Source organism: Globicephala melas, chromosome 8 (assembly GCF_963455315.2).
Source record: "Globicephala melas chromosome 8, mGloMel1.2, whole genome shotgun sequence".
Lineage (NCBI taxonomy): Eukaryota > Metazoa > Chordata > Mammalia > Artiodactyla > Delphinidae > Globicephala > Globicephala melas.
The window spans coordinates 13,145,095-13,170,753 of NC_083321.1; the positions used below are offsets into that span (position 1 = coordinate 13,145,095).

The window sequence follows — 25,659 nt, forward strand, 5'->3', positions numbered from 1 at the left end:
CCCCTATATGGTTAATGACCTTAAAATACTGTTTGCTTGTTTTAAATATGGATTTTCTCTTGTTTGTCTTTAATATGGATTTTCTCTTCACTGGTTCTCTAGTGACTTTCTTTTTTGATAACATTTATCCCCACTGTCAGTGTGTGGCTAAGGCAACACTTTAGACCCTCCTCACTACTTTTTTATCTGCTGCTGCTGAACTGATCAGTACTTGAAGGTTATGCATTTATAAGTAAACGGATTCTCTGTCAAACTCTTGGGAGACTTTCTGCCTCTCCTACAAAGACACATATAAACTCTGTAAACACTGGCTCCTCAGGGGCCATTTTTACTTACTTTCAAATCAGTGACTAGGAAGTTTGATTGCTATGTTGGTGAGTTGCTAAGTAGCGTTCTACCACATCAGACATTAGCCTGAGGATCTGTCTAATGATTAATACAAATCAAAACACTAGTAAATGAACCAGTTTAGGGTGTGACAATATCTTCAATTTAATGATCTTACCTTACAAAAGTGGCCCAGTGAATTACTCTGTCCACCTGGGGTTCAAGAGATCTCATGCTTTTGTTTACAAAGAACTTTAGACAATCCTTGAGGCTGTATGGATACTATGTATCCGTATGTATATATAAACAGAGGAACTCTAGGTTACCCAGTGATTTAGCCATATTAATTCTTGTTTCTAAATTTTTACTGTCAACATCAACTCTCTGGCTTAACTGAGCCCTTTGTTGATACACTTTTTTGTTTGTTGGTTTAATTCCCCCCTAAATTACTCCTTGCCCTCAGGGAGGGTGTGTGAACTAGCAAGTCTTCTTATCTTTGCTGCAGACTGGGGCCTCTCAGTCTTTGCTGTGGCCCATTTCTAGATGGAAAGGAGAGCAGGACTCATACAAGTTGATGTACTACACAGTTAAAATTTTAAGACTTCTCATATTTGTTAAATATAAATATAGGTGTTTATATTTTATCTTAACAAAACCAAACAAAATCAATTTTTGGATTAACTGTCATTCAAACTATCCGTGTCACTGGTATTTGCAGGCTGACTCTACATTTTAAGTATGCCTACTAAGTGTTAAATTTTTTTTTATCACTTATGTTCTTAATGCAATATATGCAGTACAAAAATGGTTCATTCATTTTAGTTTACAAAACAGATATAATGAATATTGTGATATATGGTGCTTCCTTCTCTGTATTTTCCAGGAATCTAAAAAACCATGAGTTTTTCTTGTCCTGCGCACAACAGCTTTATAGTAAGGACCATGTGTATGAGGTGTATATTAGTAACAATATAAAAGCAACTGCCATTTATGGAGTACCTGCTGCGTGCTAAGCGCTATACAGAGTACTTTGTATAATGTGGTGGTTTTAAGGTCCACAAAATTCTATGATACTCCCCTCCCTTCCCCTTGAGTATGGGTTAAACTTACTGATTCACTTCTAAAGAACAGAATAAAATAAAAGTGACAGTATGTGACTTCACAGACTCGGTCATAAAAGGTACTGATGCTTCCTGTTTGCTCTCTCTCTGAGATCACTTTTTCTGGGGAAGCCACTACCATATCATGAGGAACTTATGATGAAGAACTGAGGCCTCCTGCCAACAGTGATATGAGTGAGTTTAGAAGCAGACCTCCCAGTCCTATTCAAGCCTTCAGGTGGCTGCAGCCCCGACCCAAATCTTGATTTCTACCTTATGAGGGACCTTGAGCCAGAACCATCCAAGTGAGCTGCTCCTGGATTCCTGACCCTCCGGACCTGTGTGACATACGTATTTATTGTTTTAAGCCTCCACGTTTTGGGGTAATTTATTATACACTGATAGATAACTAATACATATATATTTAACTAGTACACATATATTATCTTTTTTATTCCCTCAACCACCATGGAATAGGTGGTATTATCTTCATGCAAATTAGAAAGCAAAGGCTCAGGTGGTTAAATAATTTATTCAAGGTCATAAGCAAGTAATGGTAGACCCATGACACCAAGCCTATATTCTCTGTACTATATTATACTATAGCTTTTCAGGCCCTGTTTCTTTCAGGCAGCTTATTAGCTACCTCTCCCACCTTTGATTAACCTGCTATCAATGCTTTCATGCAAATAATGGATTAGAAAAAAAAGATAGGCTAAAGAATAGTCCAGAATCATACTTCTGGACTATTCCCTTCAGCATGACATGAACTCATTAATTAGCACATTTTGATACGACTGTTCAACCAGTTATATGTTGTTCAACCAGCCTGTATTCTTTCTGCTTCTTCACAAGGATATCATGGAGATGTTGTCAAGGTCTTGTTGAAACCCAATTAAACTATACAAATACAATAAATGTAGCTAAATATTAGAATAATTTTACGATAAGTATAGCTAAAACTAAGCACAGCTTTCTCCCAATCTGTCTGGTAATGCCTTCAAAAACAGAATAAGTTTGCATTAACTATTTCACTTGCTCCTCCTTCAGGATTATTGCCATTACCACCATTCATCTTTTATCACTCCCATCACAATCATCACTGATTTTGATAAATAAGTGCTTTACACACATTATTTGATTTACAACTCAGGACTACCCTATGAAGTAGGTTCTCTTATTATTTGTTTTACCAATAAGGAAATTTGGCTTATAGAGATAAATAATTTGCCTAATGTCATTTTACTAAGAAGTGAAACCTGGGGTTGAAATCGGGCCTTCTTTACCCACCAAGCCTGGGCTCTTTTTCTTTTCCTTTTCTTCTCTACTCTACTCAACTCTTCTCTCCACCCCTTCCTCCTTCCCTCATCCCCTCCCACCCCCTTCTTTTTCAATAAACTCTGATAGGCTTACAGTGACTACAACTTCCTTTTCTACATACCTACAATTTATTTATTTTTTTAATTCTTTTTAGAAATAGTTGAAGAATATCACCCAAGATGGATGGCAAGGTCATCAGCCTTCAATCTGCTGAAATGACCTTCTGACTCCAATCTTCTGGAACTTCTCCTCTCCACCTGCCATGCCACCCTCCCTCTGCCCATCCCCCCACCCCCTCCACACAACATGCACACTTTCTGCTTTCTCAAAGACTGCCAGCAGTGGTTCAGCCAGTTTATCGACTGGGCCTTAGCACCTCAGAATGTAAATTAGGCCCAGAAACTTGAGCTCATTAAAAGCAGTTACGTGATCTCTTATAATCTCAGCTATATTTGATTTCATTCTCTGGAACCAGTGTTTATTTTATCTTTTCCAGTCCAAAGAGCATCCTCTTTGACTGAGAAGACTAAATCAAAATAAGAGGTTTTGCTTTCTCACTTTCATTCATTAATATTATACCACCCACCTAGTCTTCATTGTTCTTTTTTGCTCTGATGCAATTTTTTAAAAGGAAGACTTTTTATATTGTCTTCAGTATTTTGTCACAATTCTCAGTGTTCCTAGTCTCTTATTTTCCCTTTAATTTAATACAATATAAATACAAACATTCATTTGTATATGTAGTTGATCTTTGAACAATGCAGGGCTTAGGGGAACCAGCCCCCCACGCAGTTGAAAATCTGCCTATAACTTCTGACTCCCCCAAAACTTAACTACTAATAGCCTACTATTGACCTGAAGCCTTACTGATAACATAAACAGTCAATTAACACATATTTTGTATGTTATATTATTATATACTGTATTCTCACAATAAAGTAAGCTAGAGAAAAGAAAACATTATTGGGCTTACCTGGTAGTGCAGTGGTTAAGAATCTGCCTGCCAATGCAGGGGACACAGGTTCGAGCCCTGGTCCGGGAAAATCCCATGTGCCACGGAGCAACTAAGCCCACGCACCACAACTACTGAGCCCGTGTGCCACAACTACTGAAGCCCACGCTCCTAGAGCCCATGCTCTACAATGAGAGAAGCCACCCCAATGAGAAGCCCGCGCACTGCAATAAAGAGTAGCCCTTGCTCGCTGCAACTAGAGAAAGCCCTCGTGCAGCAATGAAGACCCAATGCAGCCAAAAATAACATAAAATAAAATAAAAAAATTAAATAAAATTTAAAACTTTGAAAAAAATAACGCTATTTAAAATAGTAGCACAAAACATGAAATATATAGATAAATTTAATAAAATGTGTAAGATCTGTATATTAAACACTATAAAGTATTGCTGAGAGACATTAAAGAAGACCTAAGAAAAAATTTACTGTGTTCATGGATTGGAAGAGTCAATATTGCAAAGATAACAATTCTCCCCAAATTGATCTACAGATTCTTCATATCTCAATCAAATTCTTTTTTTTTGTAGTGAATTAATAACTTTATTTTAGGTAGAATTAATTCTTTACAGTTTTGAATCTGAACCTGGAACACAATACAGTATGCCTCTTCTTTCATTCAGATCTCCTAATACTTCCTTCCTTAGGTTATTTCTAGAGAAAAATCCCCAAACAAAATCTGACCAAACCGAAATTGAAAAAAAAAATATCAATCGTAATATCACAATAAGCCACAGCCGAAAATCAACCACAAACTTAGAAATGCTTTTCAATGGATATGTCAATCAAATTCTTGTTAGGCTTTCTTTTGTGTGTAGAAATTGACATTTATTCTAAAAGTTATATGGAAATTCAAGGGACCTCTAATGACCAAAACAATCGTGAAAATGCAAAAGTTGAAGGGCATACACTACCTTTCTATAAAGGTAAAGTAATCAAGACTAACATTCAACAAATAGATCAATGGAACAAAACAGAGAATCCAGAAATACACCCACACTTATGTAATCAACTGATTTCTTTTACAAAGGAACCAAAACAATTAAGTGGGAAAGGTGAAGTCTTTCAAAGAGTGGTGCTGGAACAAACAGCTAGCTATCCATACGGAAAAAAACAAAACAAAACCCTGACCTCAACTTCAAACCACACACAAAAATTAGTTCAAGATGGATTATATACCTAAGCATAAAAGCTAAATTTCTAATGCTTTTAGAAGAAAATGTAGAGTAATACTGTTACAAACTTAGTGTAGGCAAAGATTTTTTTAGAGCAGACCCAGAAGCCTAACCATAAAAGAAAAAATCGATTTTTAAAACTTCTGCTCAATAAAAGACTCCACTAAGGAAATAAATAAACAAGCCAAAGAATGGGAGAGAGATCTGCAATACACATATCTCACTTGCATCCAGAGTATATAAAGAACTGCTGCTCAATGATTAAAATAAACAACCCACTAAAAATTGGGCAAGGGACTTCCCTGGTGGTCCAGTGGTTAGGACTTCACTTTACAATGCAGGGGATACGGGTTCGACCCCTGGTCGGGGAGCTAAGGTCCCACATGCCTCGTGGCCAAAAACCCAAAACATAAAACAGAAGTAATATTGTAATAAATTCAATAAAGACTTTAAAAATTGTCCACATCAAAAAATAATTTTTAAAAAATTTTAAAAAATTAAAAATGGGCAAAAGATCTGAAGAGGCATTTCACAGAGGAAATGGTCAATAAGCAGTAAAAAAGTGTTCAACATCATTAGTCATCAGGAAAATTCAAATTAAAACCACAAGATACTAGAAAGGTTACTTTATATCCATTAGAAAAGCTAAACTTAAAAAGACTATGCTTGCTGCAGAAGCACATGTATAAAAATTGGCACAACACAGAGATTAGCATGGCCCCTGTGCAAGGATGACATACAAATTTGTGAAGCAGTCCATATTTTAAAAAATAACATTATTGTGGTAATTATTTCACAACATACACATATATCAAATCATCACATAGTACACCTTAAACCTACACAATGTTATATGTCAATTATATCTCAAAGTTGAGGAAAAAAGAAGATTGGCAACACCAAATGTTAGCAAGGATGTGTAACAACTGGAATTTTCAGATATTGCTGATAGAAGTGTAAAACAGTACAACCAATTTGGAAAACAATTTGTAAGCAATTTCACCCTTAGATATTTACCCAAGAGAAATAAAAACATATATCCACAAAACTCAGCCTCCTTTTTTGTTTTTTAAATTTATTTATTTAATTTACTTATTTTTGGCTGTGTTGGGTCTTCCTTGCTGCTCGCGGGCTTTCTCTAGTTGCAGCGAGCGGGGGCTACTCTTTGTTGTGGTGCAAGGGCTTATTATGGTGGCTTCTCTTGTTGCAGAGGTCAGGCTCCAGGTGTGCGGGCTTCAGTAGTTGTGGCGGGTGAGCTCAGTAGTTGTGGCTCATGGGCTCAGAGCACAGGCTCAGTGGTTGTGGCACACAGGCTTAGTTGCTCCGCGGTATGTGGGATCTTCCCGGACCAGGGCTTGAACCTGTGTCCCCTGTATTGGCAGGCGGATTCTTAACCACTGTGCCACCAGGGAAGCCCCAGCCTCCTTTCATGATTAAAAACTCTGAACAATTTGGATACAGAAGGAATGCACTTCAACAAAATAAAGGCTGTATATGACAAGTTCACTGTTAACAAGATATTCAGTGGTGAAAGGGTGAAAGCTCTCCCTCTACGATCAGGAACAAGACAAGGGTGCCGATTCTCACCACCTCTATTAAACATAGTACTGGAAGTTTTAGCCACAGCAATTAGCCAAGAAAAAGAAATAAAAAGCATCAAAATCAGAAAGGAAGAAGTAAAACTGTCTCTGTTTGCACATGATATGATCTTACATATAGAAAATCCTAAAAACTACAATCCAATCCAAAAAACTGTTAGAACTAATAACTTAATCCAGTAAGGTTGCAGGACACAAAATCAACATACAAAAATCAGTTGCATTTTTATACACTAACAACAAACTCTGAAAAAGAAATAAAGAAAATAATCCCATTCACAATAGCATCAAAAACAGTAAAATACTTAGGAATAAACTTATTCAAGAAGGTGAAAGATCTGTACATTGAAAATTGCAAGACTTTGATGAAAGAAATTGAAGACACAAACAAAGGCAAAGATATGTGTTCACCAACTACAAGAATCAATAATGTTAAAATGCTCATACTACCCAAAGCCAACATAGATTCAATGTAATCCCTTTAAAAATTCAAATGGCATTTTTCACAGAAATAGAAAAAAAAAGGATCTTAAAATTCATATGAAACCACAATAGACCCTGAAGAGCTAAGGCAATCCTGAAAAGAAAGAACAAAGCAGGAGGCATCACACATTCTGATTTCAAACTATATTACAAAGCTAAAGTGATCAAAACAGTATGGTACTGGCATAAAAACAGACAGAGCAACAGTACAAACTCGAGAGCCCAGAAAAAACCCCATACATATATGATCAACTAATATTTGACAAGACAGCCAAGAAAGAATAGTCTCTTCAATAAATGATTCTGGGAAAACTGGATACTCACATGCAAAATAATGAAATTGGACCTCTATCTTACACCATGCACAAAAATAACTTGAAATGGGTTAAAGATTAATGTAAGACTGAAATTATAAAACTCCTAAAAGAAAGCATAAGGGAAAAGCTCTTTGACACTGGTCTTGGCAACAAGTTTTTGGATATATGACACCAAAATCACAAGCAACAAAAGCAAAAAATAGACTACATCAAACTAAAAAGCTTCTCCACAGCAAAAGAAAGAATTAATAAAATGAAAATGCAACCTACAGAATGGGAGAAAATATTTGCAAATCATGTATCTGATAAAGAGTTAATATTCAATATATATGGTGAACTCATACAACTCAATAGCAGAAACCCAAATAATCCAATTAAAAAACGGGCAAAGGACCTAGATAGACATTTTTCCAAAGAAGACACACAGATGGCCAACAGACAGATGAAAAGATGTGCAACATCACTAATCATTTGAGAAATGCAAGTAAAAACCATAATGAGATATCACCTCACACCTGTCAGAATGGCTATCATCAAAAAGACAACAAAAATGTGGAGAAAGGGAAACCTTGTGCACTATTGGTGGTTTTGTATATTGGTGCAGCCACTATGGAAAACAGTATGGAGGTTCCTCAAAAAAAAAAAAAAAAAATAGAACTACCACATGATTCATCAATTTCACTTCTGGGTATTTACCCAAAGAAAACAAAAACACTATTTCAAAAACATATATGCACACCAATGTTCACTGCAGCATTATTTACAATATCCAAGATATGGAAGCAACCTAAGTGTCTATTGATAGATGAATGGATAAAGATGTGGTGTAGATATATAATGGAATATTAGTCACAAAAAAGAAATCTTGTCATTTGCAACAACATTGATAATCTAGGGGGAATTATGCTAAGTGAAATAAGTCAGACAAAGACAAAGTGAGATCTACATGATCTCATTTATATGTGGAATCTACAAAAAAAAAAAAAGAAAACCAAACAAGCAAACAAAACAAAATGAAAACAGTCTCAATAGACACAGAGAACAAATGGGTCACTGCCAGGAAGGTGAGGGGACAAAATAGGTGAAGTGGGTTAAGAGGTACAAACCTCCAGTTATAAAATAAACAAGCCACAAGGATGTAACATACAGCATAAGGAATATGGTCAATAATACTGTAACAACTTTGTATGGGATCAGATGGATATTAGACTTATAATGGTGATTACTTCATAATGTATGCAAATGACAAATCACTATGTAGTACTCCTGAAACTAACATAACACTGTATGTCAACTATATTAAAAAAAAAAAAAGACAAGTGGTGGCAAGAACCTGCAGAAATGGTAACCCTCATACATTACTGGTGGGAATGTAAAATGGTGCAGCCATTTTGGCAGGCAGGCAGGTAGGCAGGCAGTTCCTCAAAAAGTTGAACATAGAATTATCGTATGATCCAGCATTCCACTACTAGGTATATACCCAAGAGAAGTGAAAGCATATGTTCACACAAAAATTTCTACACAAATGTTTGTCGCAGTATTACTCATAAGAGCCAAAAAAGTAGAAACAACCCAAATGTCTGTCAGTGGATGAGTAGATAAATAGCCATTGAATATCCATACAATGAAATATTATTTGGCCATAAAAAAGAAATATGGTATGGATATGATACATTCTACAACATGGATGAACCTCGAAAACATTATTCTAAGTGAAAGAAACCAGACAAAGAAGCCCACATATTGTATGGCTCCATCTACATGAAATGTCCAGAATAGGCAAATCCATAGAGACAGAAAGTAGACTAGTGGTTGCCTAGGGCTGGAAGTGGGTGGGTGAGTAGTGGAAAGAGTAGGGGCAAGTATTTAGTAATTAGAGTTACTGCTGAGTACTTTTTGTGTGTGTGTGGGGGCAGAGAGTGGGTGATAAAAATGTTCTAAAAACGATTCTGGTGGGAATTCCCTGGTGGTCCAGGGGTTAGGGCTCCGTGCTTCCACTGCAGGGGGCACGGGTTCGATCCCTGGTGGGGGAACTAAGATCCCGCATGCCATTTGGTGCGGCCATAAATAAACAAATACAAATTATTTTTAGAAATCTAATCCTTTAAAAAAATAGAGTGAAGTAAGTCAGAAAGAGAAAAACAAATATCATATATTAATGCATATGTGTGGAACCTAGAAAAATGGTACAGATGAATCGGTTTGCAGGGCAGAAATAGACACACAGACGTAGAGAACAAACATGGACACCAAGGGGGAAAGTGGCGGGGGATGGGGGTGGTGGTGGGATGAACTGAGCAATTGGGATTGACATATATACACTAATATGTATAAAATGGATAACTAATAAGAACTTGCTGTATATAAAAATAAAATTTTAAAATTTTAAAAAATAAAAAATAAAATAAAATTGATTGTGGTAATAGTTGCACAACTCTGTGAATATACTAAAAACCACTGAATTGCATGCTTTAAGTAAGTGAACTGTATGTCATGTGAATTATACCTCAATCAAGCTACTGTTAAAAAAGTATTTTTAAGAACAGTTTATACAATATTTTGCTTCAATTTTCTGTTCGTTTCCTTCATTCAGTTTTCTACTGAGTTTTTATGATTTTTATTATTGTTTTAGGAACTCCATATGTAAGGAAATTAGCCCTTCACCTGTGATATTCGTTGCAAATATTTCTCCTTGTTTGTTGTTAATCTTTTATCCTTATTTATAGGATTTTTTTGTCAAGCAGATTTTTCATCCTTTTTATCTAATGAAATGTATCAATCTTTTCTTTTATGGCTTTGATGTTCTCAGTCATATTAAGAAAGGCTTTGCTTTCTGTTGAACTATAAAAACACTTTCATGTGGTTTCTTTGAGTATGTTTATGGTTTCATTTTTTTTACACTGAAATTTTTGATCCATCTGGAATTTATTTTCATGTAAGGTGTGAGGAAGGAATCCCTTTATTTTTAAAAGATGGCTACCAGTTATGCTCATTGATTTAAAAGGTCCTCCCTCCCCCAACGCAGGTTAACTCCATTTTCATATTTGGGTCAATTTCTAGGCTTCTCATTCTGGTCCATTGATTTTTACTTATCTATTCATGTTCCTGTAATGAATGTTTGTATAGCATGGTGATGAAGAGCATGTACACTGGAGCCAGAGTACCTGAGTTTAAATTCAACCTCTGCCACTTATTAACTCTGTGAGCTTGAGCAAGTTAATCTCAATGAGCTGGTGTGAAGATTAAATGAATTATTATAGTGAAAGTGCTTAAAACAGTACCTGGCACAGAGTAAGTGTTATTAGTAGAATTATTATAGCCTTATAATAATTTCTAATATCTGGAAGAGCTACTACTCTATTATTTTTCTTTGAATTGTATTTTATTTATTTTTTTATACAGCAGGTTCTTGTCATCAGTTTTATACACATCAGTGTATACCTGTCAATCCCAATAGCCCAATTCATCACACCACCCCCCGGCCCAGCCCCCCGTCACTTTCCCGCTTGGTGCCCATACGTTTGTTCTCTATATCTCTGTCTCAATTTCTGCCCTGCAAACCTGTTCATCTGTACCATTTTTCTAGGTTCCACATATATGCGTTAATATATGATATTTGTTTTCCTCTTTCTGACTTCCTTCACTTTGTATGACCATCTCTAGATCCATCCACGTCTCAACAAATGACCAGTTTCATTCCTTTTTATGGCTGAGTAATATTCCACTGTATATATGTCCCACATCTTCTTTACCCATTCGTCTGTTGATGGGCATTTAGGATGCTTCCATGACCTGGCTATTGCAAACAGTGCTTCAATGAACACTGGGGTGCATGGGTCTTTTTTTTTTTTCTTTTTAACATCTTTATTGGAGTATAATTGCTTAACAATGGTGTGTTAGTTTCTGCTTTATAACAAAGTGAATCAGTTATACATATACATATGTTCCCATATCTCCTCCCTCTTGCGTCTCCCTCCCTCCCACCCTCCCTATACCACCCCTCTAGGTGGTCACATAGCACTGAGCTGATCTCCCTGTGCTATGTGGCTGCTTCCCACTAGCTATCTATTTTATGTTTGGTAGTGTATATATGTCCATGCCACTCTCTCACTTTGTCACAGCTTACCCTTCCCCCTCCCCATATCCTCAAGTCCATTCTCTAGTAGGTCTGTGTCTTTATTCCCATCTTGCCCCTAGGTTCTTCATGAACCTTTTTTTTTTTCTTAGATTCCATATATATGTGTTAGCATATGGTATTTGTTTTTCTCTTTCTGACTTACTTCACTCTGTATGACAGACTCTAGGTCCATCCACCTCACTACAAATAACTCAATTTCGTTTCTTTTTATGGCTGAGTAATACTCCATTGTATATATGTGCCACATCTTCTTTATCCATTCATCTGTTGATGGACACTTAGGTTGCTTCCATGTCCTGGCTATTGTAAATAGAGCTGCAATGAACATTTTGGTACATAACTCTTTTTCAATTATGGTTTTCTCAGGGTATATGCCCAGCAGTGGGTTTGCTGGGTCATATGGTAGTTCTATTTTTAGTTTTTTAAGGAACCTCCATACTGTTCTCCATAGTGGCTGTATCAATTTACATTCCCACCAACAGTGCAAGAGGGTTCCCTTTTCTCCACACCCTCTCCAGCATTTACTGTTTCTAGATTTTTTGATGATGGCCATTCTGACCGGTGTGAAATGATATCTCATTGTAGTTTTGATTTGCATTTCTCTAATGATTAATGATGTTGAGCATTCTTTCATGTGTTTGTTGGCAATCTGTATATCTTCTTTGGAGAAATGTCTATTTAGGTCTTCTGCCCATTTTTGGATTGGGTTGTTTGTTTTTTTGATATTGAGCTGCATGAGCTGCTTGTAAATTTTGGAGATTAATCTTTTGTCAGTTGCTTCATTAGCAAATATTTTCTCCCATTCTGAGGGCTGTCTTTTCATCTTGTTTATGGTTTCCTTTGCTGTTCAAAAGCTTTTAAGTTTCATTAGGTCCCATTTGTTTATTTTTGTTTTTATTTCCATTTCTCTAGGAGGTGGGTCAAAAAGCATCTTGCTGTGATTTATATCATAGAGTGTTCTGCCTATGTTTTCCTCTAAGAGTCTGATAGTGTCTGGCCTTACGTTTAGGTCTTTAATCCATTTTGAGTTTATTTTTGTGTATGGTGTTAGGGAGTGTTCTAATTTCATACTTTTATGTGCAGCTGTCCAGTTTTCCCAGCACCACTTACTGAAGAGGCTGTCTTTTCTCCACTGTATATTCTTGCCTCCTTTATCAAAGATAAGGTGACCATATGTGCATGTGTTTATCTCTGGGCTTTCTATCTTGTTCCATTGATCTATGTTTCTGTTTTTGTGCCAGTACCATATTGTCTTGATTACTGTAACTTTGTAGTATAGTCTGAAGTCATGGAGTCTGATTCCTCCAGCTCCGTTTTTTTCCCTCAAGACTGCTTTGGCTATTCAGGGTCTTTTGTGTCTCCATACAAATTTTAAGATTTTTTGTTCTAGTTCTGTAAAAAATGCCACTGGTAATTTGATAGGGATTCCATTGAATCTGTAGATTGCTTTGGGTAGTATAGTCATTTTCACAATGTTGATTCTTCCAATCCAAGAACATAGTATATCTCTCCATCTGTTGGTATCATCTTTAATTTCTTTCATCAGTGTCTTATAGTTTTCTGCATACAGGTCTTTTGTCTCCCTAGGTATGTTTATTCCTAGGTATTTTATTCTTTTTGTTGCAGTGGTAAATGGGAGTGTTTCCTTAATTTCTCTTTCAGATTTTTCATCATTAGTGTATAGGAATGCAAGAGATTTCTGTGCATTAATTTTGTATCTTGCAACTTTACCAAATTCATTGATTAGCTCTAGTAGTTTTCTGGTAGCATCTTTAGGATTCTCTATGTATAGTATCATGTCATCTGCCAACAGTGACAGTTTTACTTCTTCTTTTCCAATTTGTATCCCTTTTATTTCTTTTTCTTCTCTGATTGACGTGGCCAGGATTTCCAAAAGTATGTTGAATAATAGTGGTGAGAGTGGACATCCTTGTCTTGTTCCTGATCTTAGAGGAAATGCTTTCAGTTTTTCAACATTGAGAATGATGGTTGCTGTGGGTTTGTTGTATATGGCCTTTATCATGTTGAGGTAGGTTCCCTCTATGCCCACTTTCTGGAGAGTTTTTTTTTCTTTTCTTGCGGTACGCGGGCCTCTCACTGTTGTGGGCTCTCCCGTTGCGGAGCACAGGCTCCGGACGCGCAGGCTCAGTGGCCACGGCTCACGGGCCCAGCCGCTCCGTGGCATGTGGGATCTTCCCGGACCAGGGCACAAACCCGTGTCCCCTGCATCGGCAGGCAGACTCTCAACCACTGTGCCACCAGGGAAGCCCAACTGGAGTTTTTTTTTAATCATAATTGGGTGTTGAATTTTGTCAAAAGCTTTTACTGCATCTATTGAGATGATCATATGGTTTTTATTCTTCAATTTGTTAATATGGTGTATAACATTGATTGATCTGTGTATATTGAAGAATCCTTGCATCCCTGGGATAAATCTCACTTGAGCATGGTGTATGATCCTTTTAATGTGTTGTTGGATTCTCTTTGCTAGTATTTTGTTGAGGATTTTTGCATCTATATTCATCAGTGATATTGGTCTGTAATTTTCTTTTTTTGTAGTATCTTTGTCTGGTTTTGGTATCAGGGTGATGCTGGAGTTTGGGAGTGCTTCTTCCTCCACAACTTTTTGGAAGAGTTTGAGAAGAATGGGTGTTAGGTCTTCTCTAAATATTTGATAGAACTCACCTGTAAAGCCATCTGGTCCTGGACTTTCGTTTTTTGGAAGATTTTTAATCACAGTTTCAATTTCATTACTTCTGATTGGTCTGTTCATATTTTCTATTTCTTCCTGGTTCAGCCTTGGAAGGTTATACCTTTCTAAGAATTTGTCTGTTTCTTCCAGGTTGTCCATTTTATTGTCATAGAGTTGCTTGTAGTAGTCTCTTAGGATGCTTTGTATTTCTGTGGTGTCTGTTGTAACTTCTCCTTTTTTATTTCTAATTTTATTGATTTGAGTCCTCTCTCTCTTTTTCTTGATGAGTCCGGCTAATGGTTTATTAATTTGGTTTATCTCAAAGAACCAGCTCTTAGTTTTATTGATCTTTGTTATTGTTTTCTTTGTTTCTATTTCATTTATTTCTGCTCTGATCTTTATGATTTCTATCCTTCTGCTAACTTTGGGTTTTGTTTGTTCTTCTTTCTCTAGTTCCTTTAGGTGTAAGGTTAGATTGTTTATTTGAGATGTTTCTTGTTTCTTGAGGTAGGCTTGTATAGCTATAAACTTCCCTCATAGAACTGCTTTTGCTGCATCCCATAGGTTTTGGATCGTCGTGTTTTCATTGCCATTTGTCTCTAGGCATTTTTAAACTTCCTCTTTGATTTCTTCAGTGATCTCTTGGTTATTTAGTAACGTATTGTTTAGTCTGCATGTGTTTGTGTTTTTTACGTTTTTTCCCCTGTAATTCATTTCTAATCTCATAGCATTGTGGTCAGAAAAGATGCTTGATATTATTTCATTTTCTTAAATTTGCTGAGGCTTGATTTGTGACCCAAGATGTGATCTATCCTGGAGAATGTTCCGTGCGCACTTGAGAAGAAAGTGTAATCTGTTTTGGGTTGGAATGTCCTATAAATATCAATTAAATCTATCTGGTCTATTGTGTCATTTAAAGCTTCTGTTTCCTTATTTATTTTCATTTTGGATGATCTTTCCATTGGTGTAAGTGAGGTGTTAAAGTCCCCCACTATTATTGTGTTATTGTCGATTTCCTCTTTTACAGCTGTTAGCAGTTGCCTTATGTATTGAGGTGCTCCTGTGTTGGGTGTGTATATATTTATAATTGTTATATCTTCTTCTTGGATTGATCCCTTGATCATTATGTAGTGTCCTTCCTTGTCTCTTGTAACATTCTTTATTTTCAAGTCTATTTTGTTTGATATGAGAATTGCTGCTCTAGCTTTCTTTTGATTTCCTTTTGCATGGAATATCTTTTTCCATCCCCTCACTTTCAGTCTGTATGTGTCCCTAGGTCTGAAGTGGGTCTCTTGTAGACAGCATATATATGGGTCTTGTTTTTGTATCCATTCAGCAAGCCTGTGTCTTTTGGTTGGAGCATTTAATCCATTCATGTTTAAGGTAATTATCGATATGTATGTTCCTATGACCATTTTCTTAATTGTTTTGTGTTTCTTTTTGTAGGTCCTTTTCTTCTCTTGTGTTTCCTGCCTAGAGAAGTTCCTTTATCATTTGTTGTAGAGCTGGTTTGGTGGTGCTGAATTATCTTAGCTTTTGCTTGTCTGTAAAGCTTTTGATTTCTCCATCGAATCTGAATGAGATCCTTGCCGGGTAGAGTAATCTTGATTGTAGGTTCTTCCCTTTTAGTACTTTAAGTATATTATGCCACTCCCTTCTGGCTTGTAGAGTTTCTGCTGAGCAATCAGCTGTTAACCTTATTGGAGTTCCCTTGTATGTTATTTGTTGTTTTTCCCTTGCTGCTTTCAATAATTTTTCTTTGTCTTTAGTTTTTGCCAATTTAATTACTATGCATCTTGGTGTGTTTCTCCTTGGGTTTATCCTGTATGGGACTCTCTGTGCTTCCTGGACTTGGGTGGCTATTTCCTTTCTCGTGTTAGGGAAGTTTTTGACTATAATCTCTTCAAATATTTTCTTGGGTCCTTTCTCTCTCTCTTCTCCTTCTGGGACGCCTATAATGCAAATGTTATTGCGTTTAGTGTTGTCCCAGAGGTCTCTTAGGCTGTCTTCATTTCTTTTCATTCTTTTTTCTTTATTCTGTTCCACAGCAGTGAATTCCACCATTCTGTCTTCCAGGTCACTTATCCGTTCTTCTGCCTCAGTTATTCTGCTATTGATTCCTTCTAATGTAGTTTTCATTTCAGTTATTGTAGTGTTCATGCCTGTTTGTTCTTTAATTCTTCTACGTCTTTGTTAAACATTTCTTGCATCGTCTCGATCTTTGCATCCATTCTTTTTCTGAAGTCCCGGATCATCTTCACTATCATTATTCTGAATTCTTTTTCTGGAAGGTTGCCTATATCCACTTCATTTAGTTGTTTTTCTGGGGTTTTATCTTGTTCCTTCATCTGGTACATAGTCCTCTGCCTTTTCATCTTGTCTATCTTTCTGTGAATGTGGTTTTTGTTCCACAGGCTGCAGGATTGTCGTTCTTCTTTCTGCTGCTGTCTGCCCTCAGGTGGATGAGGCTATCTAAGAGGCTTGTGCAAGTTTCCTGATGGGAGGTACTGGTGGTGGGTAGAGCTGGCTGTTGTTCTGGTGGGCAGAGCTCAGTAAAACTTTAATCCGCTTGTGTGCTGATGCATGGGGCTGGGTTCCCTCCCTGTTGGTTGTTTGGCCTGAGGCAACCCAGCATTGGAGCCTACCTGGGCTCTTTGGTGCAGCTAATGGCAGACTCTGGGAGGGCTCACGCCAAGGAGTACTTCCCAGAACTTCTGCTGTCAGTGTCCTTGTCCCCATGGTGAGCCACAGCCACTGCCCGCCTCTGCAGGAGACCCTCCAACAGTAGCAGGTGGGTCTGGTTCAGTCTCCTATGGGGTCACTGCTCCTTCCCCTGGGTCCTGATGCACACACTACTTTGTGTGTGCCCTCCAAGAGTGGAGTCTCTGTTTATCCCAGTCCTGTCAGAGTCCTGTAATCAAATCCCGCTGCATTTCGAAGTCTGATTCTCTAGGAATTCCTCCTTCCATTGCCGGCCCCCCAGGTTTGGAAGCTTGACGTGGGGCTCAGAACCTTCACTCCAGTGGGTGGACTTCTGTGGTATAAGTGTTCTCCAGCTTGTGAGTCACCCACCCAGCAGTTATGGGATTTGATTTTATTGTGATTGTGCCCCTCCTACTGTCTCATTGTGGCTTCGCCTCTGTCTTTGGATGTGGGGTATCTTTTTTTTTCTTTTTAGCAGTACGCAGGCCTCTCACTGTTGTGGCCTCTCCCATTGTGGAGCACAGGCTCCAGACGCACAGGCTCAGCGGCCGTGGCTCATGGGCCAAGCCACTCCGCAGCATGTGGGATCTTTCCAGACTGGGGCACGAACCTGCATCCCCTGCATCGACAGGCGGACTCTCAACCACTGCGCCACCAGGGAAGCCCTAGGGTATCTTTTTTGGTGAGTTCTAGTGTCTTCCTGTCAATAACTGTTCAGCAGTTAGTTGTGATTCTGGTGTTCTCGCAAGAGGGAGTGAGAGCACGTCCTTCTACTCCACTATCTTGGTTCAGGGCCTCCCTATTATTTCTTTTCTTTCTCAGAATATTCCTCGTTATTCTAGTATATTTAGTTTTTCTGTATAAGCTTTAGAATCAGCATGTCTCACAAAACATAAGCAAACAAAATTAAATCCTTTTGGTATTTTTTCTGAGATCCTGGTAATTATAATTAAATTAGGGAGCACTGACAGCTTTATGATTTTTAAGTCTTCCTTTCTAAGAACAGACTATGCTTTTCCATATGTCCAAGCCTTCTTTTGAGTTCTTCAGTAGTGTTTTAAGGCTTTCTTCATACAGCTCTTACATATTCTTGTTAGGTTTATTCCTAGGTATTTTATCTTCTTTCGCCATAAAAAGGGACTTTAGTTTTTGTTTGAATAAATAAAGGCTATTATTTTTAAGATTTTTTTTTATGTGGACCATTTTAAAATTTTTTTATTTATTTATTTTTTGGCTGTGTTGGGTCTTTGTTGTGGCATGTGGGATCTTTAGTTGTGGCTTAGTTGCTGGCTTGTGGGACCTAGTTCCCTGACCAGGGATCGAACCCAGGCCCCCTGCATTGGGGGCATGGAGTCTTAGCCACTGGACCACGAGGGAAGTTCCAGCAAGTGTCTCTTTAATGATTAGAAAATCATAAGCAGGAAAAAAAAAAAAAAAAAGAATTAATCAAGTATACTGCTTTTTGGCTGAATGTGTCTTGGAACTTATGTCCTGACGTTTGAAATCCCTGTTGCCATGCTGTCATGACTCAGGCCAGTTTTATGATCTACATCAAGAATGCTTTATCTATTTCTTCCATCTGGCTAGGTAGCCTACAGTGTAATCCCACAATGATGTCACTTCTCTTCTGCTCTTCTTTTATCTGAATCCAGATGTTCTCGAACATGGTCCCACCCTCAGATTTGTGTCTAGATATCCATGCAGCTATAGCTCTTCTTGATACCAAACTGCTTTGCTTCTCTTAAGTCTCTTAAGTATATTTCTTTTTTTTTGCCCATGATTCTCCCCACAAGACTTCTGAATGAGCCACAGAAGGAAGTATCCCACAGGCAAACCTGCTCTTTGGTATTCCTAAGCATTAACTCTCCTTGAGCAAGCATTTTTCTAAAGTTTTTGAACCCTGGGATGTCTCCTAAGACACTCCAAGAAAACCCTTCTCTAGCCAAGATGATGACTTACACAACTTTTGGAGTCATAGCGCTCTTGGAGGAAGTCCAGAAACCATACTGACTGGCTTTATTACAAATTCATACATTCTAACCTCAACTGGATGCTCTTGGCTACCGGGTAATCCTTTCAGTCATCTCCTTTTAACTTTGTATTGCATTCCTTCCAGCAGCTGCCCCAGACATTTTCCATTCTCAAATTTCCAAACTAACCCTTTGCCCCAACCCCCAACTCTAAGCAGATAACTTATTTTATTAAGAAGATCGAAGCCATCTGATTTTTTAATCCTTCAATTTCCTTCCTCTACACCTTAATATTTCTTAGTGTCTTCACTTATCCTCACCTCTTCCATCCCTCTCTTAAAGAAAGAAATCTTTCCCTTCTCTTACTAAGATTAATCTCTCCATCTGTGCTCTTGAGTCCATGTTCTCTCAGTTTCTCTGGGATCTTGCTCTGTCAATTATCCCCCTTACACTTGCATCTTACCTTCTCCATTAACTTCTTGCTATCTACCCACATATGTTTAAGTGGTCCCTTAATCTAAAAAAACTTTCATAGTCTACTTACCAAAGCCAAATTTCTCAGAAGAGTGTGCTATATTCACTATCTCCTCTTTCTTACCACTCATTCATTCACTCAGTAGCCCCTTCAGTGTTGCTTCCATCACATCAAAACTGTTCTCTTGAAAGTTACAATCTCCAATCACCATAGATTCAAAGGACATTTTTTTAGTTCTCCACCTGTGACAACTGATACTGTTGCCCATCCTATCCTTGAAACTCCCCTCCTTTGGTTTATGTAATGGCATATTATTCTATTTCTCCTCCTATATTCTGTTTCTTCCCTGACTCTTTTTCCTTCTCTCACCCTTTAAATATAAGCATTCCCCAAAGTTCTGCCCTTATCTCTCTCTCTCACTACACTTTCATCCCTCGGTGATCTCATCCATTCGCATGATTTAAATTCTGACTATATCTCCACTTCCAATCTCTTTATCAGACTTGAATCCCTGCTGGACAAGTTCATTTGGAAGGTTCACTGGTTTTTCAAACTCAGTTGGTTCCAAACCAAACTACGGTAGCAACTCTTTTAACCAACTCCACTTGTCTTCTGTTTTTCATTTTTTAATAATATGCTTATGCTGCTATTTCTTGATTTTAAAATTTTACATTATCTTTGGACTCTTAGTTGAAAATGACAGATTATCTTTTTCACCACCTACACACATTTCCCATCCCTCCATCTTTCTAATATAGATACAGTAACAATTTTAGCTTAAAATATTCAGTATTTATATTTTTATACCACATAAACATTATTCACAGCCAAGCCACAAGGTATATTATTATTACATTTTCTTCCTCATACAACATTTTGTTTCTCTTGGAATTACCTCTTTCTTGGTTTGCTTGGAGTTTCTAAGTATTAATCACTGTTTCTTCAACTGAAGTATTAATCTCTAATTCTCCAACTGAATGTAATCTAACACAACACTTTTATCAGTTCTATTTAAAAAATTTTCTTGCAGACATTCCTCCTGGATGTTTCTGCTGCTGCAATCTGAACTGCTTGCTATCTAACTCTCCCGCATAAATGACTGTCCTGGGACTACCCTTCATTATCATCCTAAGAATTCCTTTTACTTCTCTGTGTTGGATCCCTTTTTCTAGATCCCATAATTTCATCTTTTTAGATTTATTCCCATTTTTGGGTGAAACACATCCTCCAGTAGTTTCATGAGAAAAGCTGCATGGGAGTTAAAATTTATAAGCTCTCGCCTATCTAAAAATCTATATTCTATTCTCATTGTTGATTATTAATTTGGTTTGGTACAGAATTCTAGGTTGGAAATAATTTTACTTTTGTATTCTGAAAGCATTGCTCTATTGCTCTACTGAGTTTTAGCTTCCAGCATTGCTGTTGAGAAGCCCAGTGGCATTCTAATTCCTTTATCTCTTTCTGGAAGTCCAATTTTTTAGACGTTATACTTCTGGACTAGGCCTCTAATTTTTTTGTATTTTTCTCTTATTTTCTATTTCTTTGCCTCTTCTGGGCAATTTCCTCAACTTTACCTTGAGCCCTTCTATTGAATTTTTAATTTATGCTATTATATTTTTAATTCCAAGAACTCCTTCTTGTTCTTTAAACACACACACACACACACACACACACACACACACACACACGGCTATATATGGCAGGCTAGTCTTTTTTTTTCTTTTTAATTTTTGGCTGCATTGGATCTTCGTTGCTGCGCGCGGTCTTTCTCTAGTTGTGGCGAGCGGGGGCTACTCTCCGTTGCAGTGTGTGGGCTTCTAATTGGGGTGGCTTGTCTTGTTGCAGAGCACAGGCTGTAGGCGTGTGGGCTTCAGTAGTTGTGGCACGTGGGCTCAGTAATTGTGGCTCGCAGGCTTTAGAGGGCAGGCTCAGTAGTTGTGGCACACGGGCTTAGCTGCTCCGCGGCATGTAGGATCTTCCCAGACCAGGGCTCGAACCCATGTCCCCTGCATTGGCAGGTGGATTCTTAACCACTGTGCCACCAGGGAAGCCTGGCAGGCTAGTCTTATTTAATGGATCCAATACCTTCTCTGTTTTCCCTGAGGCTATTAATGACAGCTTTCTTAAAGTTTTCTTCTGCTCCTTGTATTGTTACTGCTTCTTCTGAGTTCCCCCCTCCTCTACCTTGTTTGTTTGGTCTTCGTTTCTGGCTATCATGTTAGAGACTTCTCCAAATGCCTGGTGATCCTTGAATATGTCCGCTCATATTTAGAGTGAGATGTAAAAAAGCTGTTTTTCTAAATGGATGGAGCTTGCTGACATTGAGCTCCATTGCAGAATGGAGACCTGGTCATTTTACAGTGGAACTCCTAAATGTCAGGTCTGTAGGGACTTTTCCTGGGGCTATTCAAGTTTCTCCAGGAAATTTTCTAGACTTGTGCTTGGGGAGTATCCATTTGGCAGCCAGCATTGTGAGAGCTAAGCAAGGGAAGGGGGGAATGAGGTATCAACATACAGCATGTAGACGTTGGCTTATTTCCTTGTTTTCACGAGGCCATCTCACCTCTGCTCTGAACCTGGTATTCTTGAGTTAAGACTTCCTTCAGTTTAGTTGCTCCAACCTTCTACTGGACGGAGAAGGGAGTGACCTTGATGCTTAATGTGGGGAAGAGGATCTGGGGATCTAACCATTCCTTACAAGGACTTGCAGCAAATCCTCTTTTCAGCTTTCCTCACACTCCCAATTTCAGAGTACCTGACACCTCCAATTCTTGAACCCTTCTAGACCTCTGTGGCATAAAGAGATACCTTTCTCTTTTGTAAATTAGTCATCAGCTTTCTTTGCTAAATCACTCCCTACTTATCCATCTGTAGTCCACCCTGTAAAATTTAGTTGACACCTACTACTTACTGTCATCTCTTGTTCTCTTTTGGCTTTATACCTTTTCCCCCCTTTATTATAAATTTAGTGTGTTTTATAGAGAGGGTGCAAATAAATATGTGTATTTGACCTGACACTGTCTACCAGTGGTCTATAACTGTTTATTTACATGTCAATTTTCTCTCCAACTAGACTATGAGTTCATTAAGAATAGAACTATTTCCTCCTTATCCTTTTAGTTCCAGCACCTAGAATAATACCTGGCACAGAGGACACACTCAACAAATACTGTTGAATGAAAGAATAGATGAATGAATGAGTTCTCTGCTTACTTTTCATCACCTAGCAGCACAGTGCTTTGAACACTGAAAGTACTTAAAAATACATGAATTCAAAAAGGAAAGCTTTATAGTTGACATTTTGTATTTAAAATTTCAAACATATGGTTCTCTGAAAGACTTGTTTGCATGGTAAGTATAGTTTACATGGCCACACTATTTAGAGTACATAGCACACATTTCATGTAGTCATGTTAACCACGTAACTAGTAAAAGCAAATCCTGACTCCATTGTTTGAAAAGCCTCAATCTTAATGTCTTTTTTAAAAATAAACTTTCATTTATTTTTAAATAAACTTTTGGCCTCCATCCTTCATACCCTACTTTTTGATTTTTAATACAAGAAAGTGTAGGAATATATTAATCACAAATTAAAAGCCTATAGAAAAAGCCACTGACTGAATTGAGACATGGATAGAAACGACAGGATTATAGAGCACATGGACTGAAGTTTTCCATTCTCAATACACTAAAATAATGAAATGTTCATGGCAGTCATAGTTTTTATGTCACTTTAGAGTCAGTATTCAGAATAATTATATTTATTTTTCTAAGATCTGATTTTTAAAATGCTCAAGTATACCAAAATACAATTTGCAATGTATCAAAATAAAGATATGGAATAAACTTGGCAATAAAGCAAATTTCTCTATCACAAATCATATTTGCTTATTACTCTATATAAGCTGGTTTCCTCACTGTCTTTTCAAATACCATTATTATTGCTTCAGTGCTCAAGCTGCCTAAAATGTCCTCCTTCCCTCCTCCTAGTCAAATTCTGTCCATCTTTCAAGGTCCAACTCGAGCTTCCTCTTTCCAATGAAAACTTCCACATGACCTCTCTTCTTCCTGGTAGCCTCCAGCACTTCTTTGAACCACGTATCCTGACACCTGATTACACTCTACACTCCACCACCCTTTAGGTACCTTCCCAACTAGAATGTAAACATACTGGTGGCCAGGTTGCAGCCTTCTTTTCTAATCCTTGTAAATCCTAGTACCATTTTGGGCCCATAGCAGATGGTCAAACAAAATTTTCTTTTTTTCAAAATAAAAATAGCTTTTATTGTGATTATAAAAATGTTACACAGTCATTATAAAAAACTCAAACCATATAAAAAAGTGCGAAAAAAAAGTAAAATCCTAGCACTGAAAGAAAACCACTTATAACATTTTGGTAAACCTCTTTCCAAACATTTTTGTATGCACATAAATACATACAGACATAAAAATATATAATTTTATATAAATGGTATTATACTGTCCTGTTGTTCTGCCACTTGAGACAATAAATGCAGATTTTCAGTGTCTTCCTAAAATTGTATTACTTCCTTGCTCATCATTGCTTCCTGAAGTTAACTTTATTTTAAAAGTAGAAATGCGGGACTTCCCTGGTGGTCCAAAGGCTAAGACTCCGCACTCCCAATGCAGGGGCCCAGGTTCAAGCCCTGGTCAGGGAACTAGATCCCACATGCTGCAACTAAAGATCCCACATGCCGCAACTAAGACCAGGTACAGCCAAATAAATAAATAAATAAATTTAAAAATAATAAATAAAAGTAGAATTGTGCTTCCAAGGAATTATTGGCCAATTTGCATGACAAATAAGGTTTCGAACACTGGATTATATATTTTTCAGACTACTAATTCTTTTGTCATCAGACCCATTTTGATTATAACATGGTTAAATTCATTTATTTGCTCATGTTTTAAAAGATATTGTTACCTGGTAAACATTTTCGTGGACTACCCATTAATCTTCATATATTTTGTTACACACCTTTAATAAGGTTTCAATTAGCTAAATATATTCTTATGTTCCTCCTGCAAGTGACATAGGTGGTGATAAATACTCTCAGGTATCAGTTTTGTCTCACCTGTACAGCCTCTTAGCACTAAAATACCTTTAAATGACAGTGGTGATGGCAGAGCCTACTTTGTATAATTTGTTCATCTATCAATACTGGGTTTTTGAGAAATGATAATCTAAAGCTCTAAAGGTCCTTCTTGGTCCTATGTATCTAGAAAAACAGCATCTCCATGCCAGATGAGAACTTCTCGAACTGTTTTTAAAATCAGGACAAGGGGAAAAGAACAGGGCAGGGAATCCTTGGCAGCAACAGCCGGATTCAAAGAATTCAGTGTGCTGGGAACAACAGTCAACTGGGTGCGACTGCCTGCACCCTTGCACCAAAGCCAGAGAACAAAGATGAAGGGTGAGGAAATTAAGGAGACTCTTAAAGTGACTTCCCAGGAGGAATCTCAGACCAGCCACACCCAGTCCCCTCATCTTAGTAAATAATTCAGCAAAGCTGCAAATGGGTTTAGCTGAGTCCCTGCAGGAACCTCTCCCAGAGTGGGGGATTTCTTCTTCATTGCTCCTACTTGCAACTTCCCAGACCCAAGCTTGCCTGCGGGTGACGTGTGTGCTCTCCCCAAGTCATGGCATGTTTACCTGAAGATGAACAAACAAACAGCAAATAGCTCTTGGAGCGTTTTCCCTACTTCCTGGCAGCAGAAGGAGAGCAGCTGTTGTATGGTTAAACTGGGGATTTAAGCTTTTTAATAAAGTTTTTAGTAGAAACCCTACTTTCTGTCTATCTCTGATGGTTAAACTGAAATTTGACTGCTTCTTCCAAGATAGGCCAAACTTACTGGAAATGGAATATGAATAAGCCTGGCCCATCCAATCATCCAGCAGACATTCATTAATTTATTCTTCCAGCATTTACTGAGCACCCACAACAAGCAAAGGTACTGAATGGGGCTTCAGAGATAAACTATGCTGTCTCCCCACTCAAGGGAACTAACAATGATACCTATCACATGACACAAACAACTGGCATTGATGAAGCAGTTATTATGTGCCAAGATTAATAGATGCTGTAGTCCATTATCTCATTTAATTTTCACAATGTTGAAGTAGTATACTCTCCATTTTACAGATGAGAAAACTAAGGCCTGGAGAAAGTAACTTAACCATGGTTACACAGCTGTTCCCAATTTAAAGTCTTCTCTTTAGTGCTTCACATGGAGCTTGATATTACACATTTACAAGCTGAATGGAGAGGTAGGAGAGACAAAATCGATTTATTCTTGACCCTGTGCGATATCTTAGGAAAGAGATTATATG

The 25,659-nt window shown here is 37.7% G+C and overlaps 1 protein-coding gene and 1 pseudogene across 3 annotated transcripts in view; one reads left to right on the forward strand and one right to left on the reverse strand.

The window, feature by feature from the left end:
* Nucleotides 1–25,659, reverse strand: part of CSTPP1 (centriolar satellite-associated tubulin polyglutamylase complex regulator 1) — a 186,159-nt gene that overhangs the window by 58,025 nt on the left and 102,475 nt on the right. The gene's annotated exons all lie outside the window — the stretch shown is intronic.
* LOC115857693 (U6 spliceosomal RNA) lies at nt 5,598–5,697 on the forward strand (annotated as a pseudogene).